Source organism: Pungitius pungitius, chromosome 15, assembly GCF_949316345.1.
Source record: "Pungitius pungitius chromosome 15, fPunPun2.1, whole genome shotgun sequence".
Classification (NCBI taxonomy): Eukaryota; Metazoa; Chordata; class Actinopteri; order Perciformes; family Gasterosteidae; genus Pungitius; species Pungitius pungitius.
The window spans coordinates 17675184-17687979 of NC_084914.1; the positions used below are offsets into that span (position 1 = coordinate 17675184).

The 12796-nt window shown below is 43.3% G+C and overlaps 1 protein-coding gene across 1 annotated transcript in view; it reads left to right on the plus strand.

Annotated features, from left to right (window-relative positions):
• Nucleotides 1-2263: 2263 nt before the first annotated feature.
• The window catches only part of LOC119209932 (microtubule-associated protein 4-like), a 79895-nt gene continuing 69362 nt past the window's right edge, over nucleotides 2264-12796 (plus strand). The window contains exons 1-2 of the mRNA XM_037459582.2: nucleotides 2264-2406; nucleotides 7716-7776. The gene's annotated coding sequence lies outside the window, so the exon portion shown is untranslated. The remainder of the gene's footprint in view (nucleotides 2407-7715; nucleotides 7777-12796) is intronic.

The window sequence follows — 12796 nt, forward strand, 5'->3', positions numbered from 1 at the left end:
GTTTACCATAGACAATATGTGATGTTGGAGGGATTACAAACAAGCCCACCAAATCAAATGGGGGCCGTAATACCAGATAATCCCATAGAAACCTCTGCCGTCCCCACAGCCAGTCCGTCATCTGGCTAGCTGGCTTCACAAGCATACAGTCAGTCGCTCAACCAACCAGCTGCACCGGCATTCTGTTTTGTTTCACAAAATGACTATTATCTCATAATGTGGCGTCAGCCTACAGTTCTTTAGCCAAGAAGTGTTTACAGTGACAGTGAACAGAAGGAAAGTTTGTTCACTGAATCAAACCCGAATCGGAAGAAACAGGAAAACAAAAACTTCTTCTTTTTGTCCTCCCTCGCACCAAGAGTCTACTTTGATGGGAGAACTATGTGTGTCTGCTCCAGAGGTGGGGGGGGGTCGTCCTCTGGATGTCCTCTGGACAGCTCTTCCTTTGCATCCCATCATCTTGGTCAGACTGGTGACTTCATTGTGCCAAAGGGGTTGCTGGTGCAGGTTGCAGGGAGGACTCAGCCCATCAGGTTTCCAAAAGAGTGCTCTTTATTCCAAAAGCAAAGCAGAAAAACGTGCACCAACGACGAGTAGACGGAACGACGACGCGACAGGGGACACCAGGCCCACAGGGATACAATACACTAGGGAGGTGCAGGTGATTGGACACAGGTGGAAACAATCAGGCAATCACAGGACAAGGCAGGAAGTGAAGTTATCCCAGGGACACAAGAGACATGAAACTACAAAACAAAACAGGAAGCAGAGCAAAGCCGTGACACATTGACTGCTTCTAAGGTACATGTGGTATTACAAATGATTTCCAGAGATATGAAGGTTCCAGACGTGGCCTCAGCAAAACCGTGAGCTGCGACACAGTGAAAATACAGTTTCTTACGCTTGAATAGACCCTAAAATAAAATCACACAATTATACAAAACTAAAGGATTTTAATTGAATCATCTATTCAGTGTTATTTTTAATACGGACCACGAGATTGAAAACGATTCCTAAGACAGGACGGGCCAGGGCTAGCTGGTTAGTCATTTCAGTAGATATCTCTGCATTACAGTACACAAATGTCTTTGAACTTAGTGCCAACATTGTAGCCTCTTGACATTTATTGAATGTTTTTTAAATCTGAGGCCATGGTTGTCAGCAGGAAACCGATGCGTTGCCTACTTCAGGTAGATGTGATAAATGTGATCTTACCTTACCTCGATCCTACCAGTCAATCTTTGTTCCTACCCTCACCTATGGTCATGAAGGATGGGTGAGGTCAATCATCCGTGAGGATCTGGAAGTAGAGCTGCAGCTCCTTTGCGCGGAAAGGAGTCAGTTGAGGTGGTTTGAGCATCTGGTAAGGATGTCCTCAGGTTTTTCCGGCGCAGTGATCTTGAAAGAGCGACCAGAGAAGACCCAGGACAAGGTGGAGAGATTATATCTCCACCGTGGCCTGGGAATGTCTCGTGATCCGCCAGTCGAACCTGGTGGCTGTGGCCTGGGAAAGGAGGTTTGGGGTCCCCAGCTCAAACTGTTGCCCTTGCGACCTGACCCAAAATAAGTGGTTGAAGATGAGATGAGACACATTCATGAACCCAGAGTGCTTTGTTTTTACTGGTGGCCCAATATAAAACAGGCTTTATTAATTGATGCTCCAAAAATGCTTAGGGTTAAAATTCAGAGATCAAATTTCATGGATGTATTGTATGCCTGTGTGTGAGCATTAAAAAATGAAAGATTAATTTTGAGTGCAAGGTTGCCAAAATTAAGAAAGGCAGTAGCTATGTGAAAAAAAAACCCATTGGTGAATAATATAATGTGATATTAATCGGGGCAGGCTTGCCATAACAGAGCAATGCCGACCCTGTTTCACTTCTTGGCAATCAGATAGTATCAGATACTTCTACCGTTTTGACAACTGTTAGAAAATATTGTATGAAATAGTGTACGACTGCATTGCCGCCTTCTTTACAGCTCAGCGGTGTCCAGAGAAGTAGGGTTTGAAAACCTTTTTACGTTTTGAGCAAATGTTTTTTGGATTTGACAGCTAAGGTTTGTGATTTGCGACCAAAGGTTTAAATGTTTCTATTAACAAAAAATGATTTGTGATTGCAATTCGAGAAATTTGCTGTAAAATGTTTTTCTTTGTTTTGTTAATAAAGTCCTCAAAGCAGCATCCCCGCTGCGTTCACAATCACATCAGAAGGATCCCTTTTTGCCTTTCCTCCGTGCTCCTGATTGGCTGAACCGGCTGGGAAGGGGGCGGGGCTTTCATCCGAGTGCTGGCATCAGTCTGCTCTGCAAGCAGCAAAAGGTGGAGAGATTCTCATCTTCACGCGCACCGGTTGTCAAACGCGCACAAAGATACAAACTGTGACAAAAACGCAACTCATCGAAGCGGTGAGTAAAGTGGCTTGTGGCTTGTTTGACATTTGACATGGAATATTCGACGTGTCGTTGAGCCCGCTGTGTCATCGCGCCGAGTAAACGATGGAATTCATGTCGTAGTCGTTGCTTTATTTAGCTCTCGCTCCGCTGCGGCGTGGATGCGGGCCTATATGCATCTCATTCGTGGCGTACGGGGGCATTTTATCATCATGGTGTGCGGTGTTTCCCATTGCAATGGTGGATGGACGGTGGGCGTGTGAGAGGGGGCGGCGGGGGCTTCGTCTGCCCGCGGGTTCGGGTCTCTTTGTTGCGGTGGTGCCGCAGTCGGGACGGTACACCCCGACCTGCTGAAAACCCACTAGGCTGTAGTAATCCTGTGATATCCCTTCGCGAGCCTCATTGCATCTGATGCCATTTTAGAGTTCGCCTCTTTAACCCGTATAGTCTTAAATGGGACGACAGGGCCCTAACTCCTACGCTTTTTGGTGCTCTAGAGTCAGTAACATCTACTAGGGGAGTGCATCGTTCGCAGAGGCAGCAGGTGCGGCTCCAGAGCAGCCAGGGCCTCCTTGTTATATAAAGGGCATTTTTTTGTCTTCCCTGATGCTGCACAGCCTTGCACCAGTTTATGGGCTGTGATGTTCGATAGGGAGTTAGCCTGCATTATACAATGATACACTGTACACATCTACAGTGCCTCTATGTGGATTTTAGTACACATTGACCTGATCAATGCTCATGTCTGTTTCTCTCTCCGGTTGCGTCTGCTTTTGCTCTTTTTTGTCAGTTTCTGACATGAAAATCAGTGCATGTTTTGGATGACGAATGCACCACCAACTCGTTAATCGATAGGCTAGCAGGGGACAAAGGCTTCCCTGGGAATAATGTTGGTGGGGGACATCTTTCTCGTTTTAAACGGGGCCCTAGAGTTTGAGTAGACATTGCGGTGTCTGCTCTGTGACAAACAAGGATGCACCGATACTGACTAGCTGGATCTGGAAGAGTAGACAATATGCTGGTCTATTCAATTTAGTTCAGTTTTAAACTAGTTTTTATTTAATTACGGTTTATATGGTGGATACAAAGAATACAATTTTGGTCTTTTAGATTTTGTTTAACTGAGTTAGAAAAAGCAACGCCAGTCCTGATGCTGCCCTACAATATTTAGCCGAGTCACTGCTACACAGTGAGGCATACAGCTTATTATCCAACACTGGTTTAGGTATTTAAACTGAAAAAATCTATAAGGCTATTTGAAGTTAGTACCCAAGAAACATGGCTACGCATATAATGCACTTATTTGTGACTTCTGCACCAAATCTTATCATCTTATGCTTTTGTGGTTCAAGAGCTCCAACAGTCAGTCAAACTTAAATTAAATTAGAACAGAACAAAGAAAAAAACACTACTATAGAGTTAGGTGAATGCAACAAAGTTTGGTAAAAATCTTGGTTTGGCTTTAAATAAAATTGAAATAGAAAAAAAAAAAATGAAAGTACTGCTTGTGACATGAACAGCATTCGGGAGGAAATATTCTTCATATTTTTTCGTAATTTACATGAATACATTCTTACTTTTGGGGAGATTATAGCAGCTGGTGGAACAGGTTGGCTACTAACTGTGGGGTTGTCGTTTCGTATCTCCAGGCTAATCTCCAGCTGGACTCACCGTGATGGGCACTTTTCACGGAAGGTACTTTTGAGTCGTCACAGTAGTGAAAGCACAGGTGTAAATAATTAAATGAATGCTGGATGCATTCCGTTCAGGCTCCATAGTAAAGTGCATGTTGGCTCACTGTCACTGGGACCCTGGCTGTGTCTCATTTGGTAGGTGCACGATGACCCAGCCTTCTGCTATAGACTGAATTCAGTGGTCTCTGAAAGGGGACGGTAGGGCTGTGCGGTATGGCCAAAAATCCATATCACGGTATTTAGCAAGATTCTGACGGTGTCCCAGTATGTGACGGTATGGCTTTTTCACGACATTCATCTATTGACCCCAAAAAAGACCACCGCCGGCTACCCAAACAGCTGTTCGCTGCTCGCTGGCCAACACGCTCGTTAGCGTGTTAGCTTGTTTTGGCTGCTAGCGTTGCCATCAGAGGCTCAACGGACTTTGGAATAAATAGTTTTCTGATCTAACGTAACTTACGTCGTATTTTCCAAAACCCTCCAAACAGACACAGCTCCTCTCTTGGTCGCAAGTTGTGTTGGTGCATCTCTGGTCTCTCGTTGTTCTTCCTGTATCGCTCTTTTCCGTGTTTTTATGTAGCAACAGAGTTATTTCTTCAGCTGTACCCAACATGCAGTTCGGCGGGGTCATTTTTATGAATGTACACTTGTTAGTTTTACAAATTGTTTATGTGTCACAAGCTTTTGTGTTTACCCTGTTAAAGACTAGCTCCGACTGCCGAGTGCTCTGTGATGACGTGTAAAAATAAATTCTGCCGCCTGCCGAAGAGCAACTACAGTTGTTATGGCGTGACACCGGTATGAACTGTATGTGAGAATTCCATTCTGTACAGAAATGTTATACCGGTGTACCGCCCAGCCATAGTAAAAAATAATCTGTTTTCAGCTTTTTTTGGCATCAACCCTTTTGATACCCCTCTCTGTGACATTTTACTTGCATGTATCCTGTTCTACATTGAAAACGACAAGGCGGAAGGGCGCAAGAGAGAGAGAGAGAGAGAGATAATAAACATGGTCTTATAATGGCATAAGAATAAAAAAATTATAATTATATTGATGAGGAAGCGTTCAACTTTTTAAAGTAAGAGAGGCCACAGGGCTGTAATCAGTGTTGTTAACAATTTATTTCACAATGTGATAGCATATCATTATCCAGACAGATGACAGCTGGATCATTGATCTGTAACACCACTAAGAAGTATACCTTTTTGTTTTTGTGAGTATATTACATAGGTTATGAGACAAACAGTGAACAGACGGCATCCCACCAAAGACGAGCGAACCAGAAGTTAGGGCAGGGTGATTATTCAATATGATAATTTTTTATGAAATCATATTCTAATGAAATTATGCATTAAGATAGTATGATGGACAATAATATTGTCTATATTGTAGGGCTGCAACCACCAATCGACAAAAAACGATGACTAAGTGTTCTCTCATCTCGTCTCCTTTCCTTCATCACCTCTCCCTTTCAAAAACCACAGAGCGACACACGACGGCTCGGTCTGTAGCGTTAGCCGTCTGTCTGCGCCTTTTGCTCACGTAACAATGCCCGCAGTGTGCATGTGTGTGGACATAATTCTGCCGCTCATCAGAAGGACGTCATGGGCGTGTGTGCGTTGAGTTTGTGACTGTCAAGGACTAGACAGCAAGAAGCTGCTGAGTCACACTAGTGACCATCCAGGTAGCCATGAAAGGGTTTCTGTTATCACGTTAGATGGGACGTGTCTGAATTACAGCCTTAGTGAAGATCTTTAATTTCCGAGTTCGACATATGTGACCTAGACAAATAACATGGACAGTTCAATATAATCAAATCTATGGTTTAAATACACATATTCTGCCACATGCTGGTGGAGATGTGAACACGTTTACTCTGCGATCTCCTTAAACTGTCTCTGCTCACGGAAGCAACACAATCTGTGGACAATAAATATCAGAGCCAAGAGCAGCAGTGTAGTCAACTACTGCTGCTAACACATCCCGTCGGACCCGGATCATTTATTTATATCCATTAATGAACTTTTCTCCTCATGTTACCCTGGTAACCGCTGTCATTACTGACGGTTGTGTCGATTTTTACTGTGAAAATCTACGTACTTCCAGTTTAGCGGCTACGCTTCGTATTTTCATTTTATGGGAAAAACCACAAAAAGAATTAACGGAGTAAAAAGTTGTCAGTTGGTCTAGGGATAGTTGAAAGTTGACACAAGTGGTTTGTAATCCAGACTGTGAGGCGCACTTTCGCGCCAGGTGAGACAACCAGGTGAGAGGACCAGGGGACGAGGGTCGGGCAGCCGGGGGAACTCCGGCGGCCAGGGAACATCCTGAAAAGGGATATCTTCCTTTAACGCAACATGCTAGAGCCTCATAGCTTGTTTTTTTTGTTCCTACATGTGGAAGTGTTCCAAAAAGCCTGCTGGAGGACAGAGCTCAAGGTGGTGAGAGTGGTGACAGTGAACAAGATGCTAATGAGTGAGCTCAAAATAATTTAGAGTTTAATGAAATAACAAATAAGTAATGCATACATATTAAAACCCCAGCATAAAAACAAATCAGATATCAAATCAAATGTGCTTAAAAAATCACACCTCTTGGGAGTTGTCCTTGTGTCTTTCATCCAGCTGGTCACCACACATGACCTTGTTCTAGGGCACACGCGTTATGCTTCATCTGATACCCGTCCAGTGTCAGCACATTTACTTACAGCTCAGCATTGCTGTGGGTTTAGAGGTGAATGACTGGACATTGCTGTTCTTTTCTATACTGTGCACCAGGCTCTTTGGGTCATTTCTTCGATTGTCCTGTCCAACTTCCCCTGAAAATGGCCCTGCGCTCATCCTCCTGGGCAACTTTAACATCCGGAGAGAGAAGTCATCGGACCTCTTACACCTACTTTCTTCATTTGCACTGTCACTCAGACCCTCTCCTTGTACTCACAAATCTGGCAATCACCTTCACTACATCTTCACCAGAAACTGCTCCACCTCTAACCTCACTGTAACTCCACTTCACGTCTCTGCCACTTCTTCATCTCCTACTTTCTTCCGCTCTAACTAGCACACATCATCAACTAACTCTGTACCTGTTCGTCGCAACATTCGCTCTCTCTCTCCCTCCTCTCTGGCCTCCTCTGTTCTCTCAGCTCTCTCCTTAACTAAATCTTTCTCACTCTTACATCCGAACGCTGCCGCAGAGACACTCCTCAACTCCCCTCTCAACTCTCATTTCAACTCTGTCTTCTGTTGAATCTGTCCTCTTACGACACAACAGGCCAAAGTAAATGCTTCTATCTGCCCGTTTTCCCAGCTTTTTAAAGGAGGCAAGAGTTAAACCACTCCTGAAGAAACCCACGTTCAACCCATTTGAAGAAAACAACTTCTTCCCTATTTGTCAAAAACTTTTGAACGTGCTATCTTTAACCAACTCTCCTCCTATCTCCACCATAACAACGACCCCTACCAGTCAGGCTTCAAGGCAGGCCATTCCACAGGGACTGCTCTTCTTTCTGTCTCAGAGCAACTCCATCCTGCTAGAGCTGCCTCTCTCTCCTCTGTCCTCATCCTTCTGGACCTTTCTGCAGCATTTGACACAGTAAACCACCAGATCTTTATCTCCTCCCTTCAGGAACTTCTCAGGTTCTGCTTTCTCCCTTCTCTCATTGGACCTTGACGGCCGCACTTAACGGGTAAGTGGGAGAGGATCTGCGTCGGAACCTAGTCCTCTTACTAGTGGAGTTCCTCAGGGTTCCGTTCTGGGTCCCCTCCTTTTCTCTCTCTCCAACTCTCCAACTCTCGCAGTCATTCGCTTGCATGGTTTCTCATACCACAGACACTAATGCTCTAACGGATCTCTGCCTGTCTGACTGACATCTCTCAGTGGATGTCCACCCGCCATCTGAAAATCAACCCCGACAAGACTGAATTTCTTCTCTTTCCGGGGAAAGATTCTCCCACCTAGACCCTGACAGTTAACTTTGGCAACTAACGGCGACATTGACTGCTAGGAACCTCGGTGTGACACTTGACACCCAACTCTCTTATTGTCTGCCATGATTGTTTCCACCTGTGTCCAATCACCTGCACCTCCCATGTGTATTTAAGCCATGTCAGTCTCTTGTCCCTTGTCGCATCATGGCATGTTGTGCTCGTCTGCATGTCGTCAGTTTCATCGTGTCCTCGTTTTTTTCCCCTGATGGTTTGGGATTTTTGGAATTTTGAGTTTTGGGATTTTGGATTTATTAGAAAGTAATTTTCGTTTTGCTGCTTGTTCCTCCCTCACTGAGAGCAAAACACTCGACTAGATCACGACTCAGACTAAAGACATACCTCTTCATACTATACCTCCACTAAAACACTAACAAACTGTAGCACTTAAATTTTACTTGTAATGGCTCTTATCTATAACAAGTTGTAAATCTGCTCATTTGATGATATTGCACTTTCTTGTTTTTTGTTCTTCTGAGTTTGCATCCTTAATTTTCCTTGGTTTGAAATGCGCTCATTGTAAGTCGTTTTGGATAAAAGCGTCAGCTAAATGACGTAATGATGTAATGTAGTCTTACAACTAAAGCGTGTACGTACAGGATCGTGCTGTCGCTGTAATGTTCGGGGAGAGTTGGCTGTCAAGTCTCACACCGAGGTTCCAAGCAGTCAACGTCGGGGTTAAGACAGTGGAGATGGTTGTGGACTTCAGGAAGTACGCAGCCTCACCTTCCCTCACCACCCTGTGTGACTCCCCCGTCACCACTGTGGATTCCTTCCGTTTCCTGCACATCCAGTCACCAGTCTGTCAAGCTCCTGAAGTTTGCGGATGACACCACCCTCATTGGACTGATCTCTGTTGGGGATGAGTCCACCTACAGGTGGGAGTCCGACCACCTTGGTGTGCAGCCAGAACAACCTCGAGCTCAACACTCTTCACTTCAGGAACTACACAGCAGCACCTTGCCCTATCGCACTGTGTGACTCTCTCGTCACCGCTGTGGATTCCTTCTGTTTCCTGGGCTCCATCATCACCTGAACATCAGCTCCATCACCAAGAAAGCTCAGCAGAGGTTGTTCTTCCTGAGGCAGCTAAAGAAATTAAACCTGCCAAAGACGATAATGGTGCACTTCTACACTGCCATCATCGAGTCCATCCTCTGCTCCTCCATCACCGTGTGGTACGCTGCAGCCACAGCCAAGGACAAGGGCAGGCTGCAGCGGGTCATCGCAAGAGGACAGTAAGATTGGAGACAGAAGGACAGAGTTGTCAGGAGAGTCTCTGTGGCAACGTTTGGATGTAAGAGTGAGAGAGTCAGTTGAGGGGATAGCTGAGAGAAAATATTAGGCTAGAAAGGAGGGAGAGAGGGAGTTAATGTTGCGACAAACAGGTACAGAGTCAGTTGATGGGGTCATTAGTTAGAAAAAGGGGAAGAGAGTAGGAGATGAAGAAGTGATCAGAGACATGAAGTGGAGTTACAGTGGGGTTTGCAGTTTCTTGGTTGCTTTGCGCCTTTTGTTTATTGATTTGATTATAAACTAACTATACATTTAGCTTAGTGATTATAAACTAGGAGCAGGAGGAAGCATCAAGCTGAAGGAGAACTATGTGTGTGGTGACTTTCAGCTACTGTAGCGTGGACATATTCTGTAATATCTTAAAATAGCTTGTGTCCTATGCAAGGAAAAAATAAAGAGTGTCCATACAAGTCAATAAATGTGTTTTCTGTTATGTTTTTTGACATTATTGATGGATTCCCTCTGCATTTAGATTGCATTATTAATTTAGCTATAAGTACAAATAATTGATTCAATTCAACTGGAAAATGTTCTTCTAGCATCAATTTCATGCTCTGGAGATGAAGCATATCTTCCCAAATTAAATGAAGAAGATTAATGTAAAATGTAAAAATTAGATTAATGTAAAAATGACATGTAAAAGATTATCATCTCTCTGTACTTTTTAAATTTTTCAGGTTTTAAGGTTTTTACTGTGAAGTGCAGCAGGTTGCTATGCAACAGGAGCAGTGGAGGTAAAGCTTATGTTGCAAGTAGGAAGTCCCCCTGTAGGACAGACCGTCGTTTCAGAGACCATTTGGTTGTATGAGGACCAGCCCAGTTGGACCAGAATTCTGAGTCCTATAAAGGATGCAGCCTAGGCAATTGAGACACAGCTGCTTTAAACAATTCAGTAGGTTTGGATCTAGAACTATACATTCTTACAGGACCTTTCAAATATAGAAGAATGGAATTCTGAGTGCTTTACAAACAATGTACCCTACAAAAACCACAAGAAATACTGAAAATATTTATCATGATAAATTAGTTTTTTAAAAAGCACAAAAATGATATCCTCAGCTGCTCAGTCAGTACCGTTTTGAAATGAGTCGAGGCCTCCGAAACTTGAGGAGAATTTATGGCATGAATAAAAGTCATATAAGATATGAGAATGTATTAATACTTATTGATGTTACTGTAACTCGCTCCATATCTGTAACATTATCTTCCTTGTAAAACAAAGTTCAACTTTAGTCCGTTTTGAACACAATTGTCCCAAAAGGTTCCTGCTATCTGTACGACATGGCAGGACGAGGGGGCGTCTAATAGAGCTTAATTTGGGGATGAGCACACAAACATTATTGACTAAATCTCTCTTGTAGTTTCACAGAACATGATGCATTTGATGTTGTGCCAATTCGTGGCGTGTGTGTGTTTGTGTGTGTGTGTGTGTGTGAGAGCGAGAGTGGTCGGTATTTGGGAGGATGAGATGATTATGTAGCAGAAGGCTGTGTGAGGGAGAGGTGGAGGATGCTGGAGCAGGGGATTGTGGGCACAGATATGGTTTTTAATCCCTCAGAGTGCACAACTGTGTGCACCCAACAACCCTCATCATCATTTCTCTCACACAAACACACATTCATTATCATCATTTACAATTATTTGAATATGGGATTCATTTGTTGATTATTTTTCAGATTAATCGAGGAATTGGATCAAAAAGCCAAACAAAAAACAATTTCCAATCTGTGAGGGCCCCGCCTATACGCTTACTGTTGCATGTCTGACGTCAGGGTCTGTTTCTCCGAGGTGATTCAACCCGATTGGGCGCAGCTGGGGTATGCTAGCAGTATAAGAGAGCATGGTGGCTGGCTGCCAGAGGTCACTGGTTTCCCTGGCCAGCATTCGCATTTTTGTTGGGTTCTTTTGGCGGTTCCTTTATGTTCACTTCGCAACACTCCACCCTACATGATCAACGCACCCACACTGACATGACTGAAACTACGGACATACATACCTCATATTTTCTTGTACCTTAGGTTTTGTTACTTTATTTATATAAATATATTTTTATATTGGTCTCTCCCGTTTTTTGTCATCTCATTTGAGCCGGGTCATGACAAATCCTTCATTCAAAAACAGAACTGATTCAGAACAAATTCAGAGCTCAAAAAGTCTTCAGAAAGTCTACTTGACATCAATGCATTTCTCATTGAGAAGCCTGTTATGGTTTGCGTTTCTCTGCAATCCAAACGATAGTATGAGTACTTATAGCACAATTTACATCAACTCGATACCTATTTAACTTACATACATAGTTACTATTTGTGTAAAAGTAAGTAACCCAAAGAGCAGATACAGACAAGGCACGCACACACAGACAATCCCCCAAGTTCATTTGAAACTTATTCATTAAATTATTACTATATTTGTAGCAATTGCAGGTTAAGGTAATTTTTAACCCCATTTAAACACAAGCACAGAATATATACATGACAGATGAATGAAGCATGTCTTTAGTCTTGCTAACTATACTCCCCACTAACAAGCTAACACTAGCTTGTCACACTGGAGGGACATTAAACACCAGCAGCAGAAGAGACCATAGGTAGGATTCTGTAGTGACCCTATGATGACCCCCCTTCCTCCTCATCAAGAGCTTTTGTTTTAGGTGCTGAATCATCAACGTGGTGCTGCCATGTGGTGATGTAAAATGGATTTATCTAATGTAATGATAAATGGACTGTACTTGTACAGTGCTTTTCTAGTCTTCCGACCATTCAAAGCGCTTTAACACTACATGACATCATTCACCCATTCACAGGAGCTACCACACACAGTGCCAGCTGCCCATCAGTAAGTAACATTCACACACTGTAGTCACAGCTACTGGAGCTATGTTGGGTGTTTTGCCCAAGGACACATGGGATTATCCGCCAACCCTCATCAATCAGGGATTAGTGTGATGCCCACACCTTAGATGATTTACTGATCAATTCAAGAGGTCACAGACCTTCAGTTTAAAACAACTGGGACACTACAAATTGACTCTGGTACTCTGAAAGCAACTGTAAGACAATAAGGAAGTATCACTTCGGACCAATTTGAAAAGAGGCACTTTTTGGGGTGAACATTCAGTTCTTCGCTTTACCTTTTTTCCCATTTCCCCAAGTAGTTGCCACTGTTGACAACCAGTTCATAAATTGTTGTCCATTGTCGTGCTGTCTGCTGTCACGCACCAACCGCCAAGTCAAATTCCTTGTATGTCTGACATATTATGACAATAAATGTTTCCTGATTCCTGATAATCATCCAGCAAGTAGGTTAAGTCATGTTTTGGTCAAGCACATAACGTGTAAATGTTAATGAACTGTGTTATGAATTTACATACAAGCATATACAGTATATACTGTATATATATATATATATATACACAACAAGAATCCT